Genomic DNA, 1,279 nt, shown 5'->3' on the forward strand with positions numbered 1-1,279 from the left:
AGAGGATAGTTAAAGATCCAACCCATATTTTTAGGACCATTTAAGATTGTAAAAATAGGAAAAAACACCGTTGAACTTGATCTGCCATCCTCCTTTAAGAAACATAGGGTTATCAATATAAAATGGATAAAAAAGTTTGTATTAGACAAATATAGGTACCCAAAGAGTCTACCAAGAACCTCGATTGAAAGAATACAGCGTGCTCAGGAAATAATTGCAGTTATAGGCTACGATGTGGAAAGCCACGAATACTACTGCAAGATGAAAGATGTTGATCCCACTCTAACCTGCACATACTTGTTAGAAGAATTTAATAAGTTAACAAGCTCAAAGAAATCATCGTTGTTAAACAATTTCAATACACTTGTGAATACAAATTTACTGGCATTCAAGAGAGTTAGACATTGTTATACAGTGTTTAAGATGTAAAGACTATTACTTTATTTAGACATATATAGTAAATACTATAACTAAAATGAATATATTTCTTAAATAGTATTTTTCGATATAAAAAGAAAAACACATTTTAAATAATAAGTCACATGATAAAAAGTCTTTTACCACTTAATAGAAAATGATATAATCATATTCCAGCAAAATTTATGTCTTATGTCTGAAAAAGCTGGCCTTTAAATACTTTTCAAAGGTCAACGCCAGCTTTTCCATTTTACTTTAATTGGACTGTTTATAAACTTACTTACAAGGGTAGGAGTGCACAGTTTGAGTAATACTGGCTAACTAGTAGAGATTATGCATAGAACAGATATTCACAGGGATGCAACTAGCAGCTGCTCAGTGTTATGTATAATTTCTAGTTAGCAACTTGTAGATGAGTATAAAATCGATCTCGTCTACAACAATTTACAACAATAAGAGCTTTCATGGCCAAGTTGGTAAGGCGCCACACTAGTAATGTGGAGATCATCAGTTCGACTCTGGTTGAAAGCAATTCTTTTTTGGTAATGTCACGTAGTGTGAGCTACGTTAGTCATGTGTATAAATACAGGATCACTCGATAACAGAATGAACATGTAGATTAACAAGTAAGTGAATCATGAACATAAATTCTATTTAAGAATCTAAAGCTAAAAGGAATAAACTAGAGGGTTAAGGTAGAGCGAAGAAGTAAGAACTAGAAAACAAAAAGAACGAAATACAAAAGTTGGAAGTGTATAGTGAACAAATCGGAACGTAATAATAATAATATTTAACTTACATAGGCTCAGGTATATAGTTGTATAGTTTAATAAACAGTTGGTATTAAACTAGCATCCAAAAA

At 31.6% G+C, this 1,279-nt stretch overlaps 1 non-coding gene across 1 annotated transcript; it reads left to right on the forward strand.

The window, feature by feature from the left end:
- The first annotated feature begins 875 nt into the window (after window positions 1–875).
- On the forward strand, window positions 876–948 carry TBLA0Atrna17T. The gene has a single exon. It is a non-coding gene; the product is annotated as a tRNA-Thr (tRNA).
- Window positions 949–1,279: the final 331 nt, after the last annotated feature.

The sequence above is a fragment of the Henningerozyma blattae genome, chromosome 1 (genome assembly GCF_000315915.1).
Source record: "Henningerozyma blattae CBS 6284 chromosome 1, complete genome".
Classification (NCBI taxonomy): Eukaryota; Fungi; Ascomycota; class Saccharomycetes; order Saccharomycetales; family Saccharomycetaceae; genus Henningerozyma; species Henningerozyma blattae.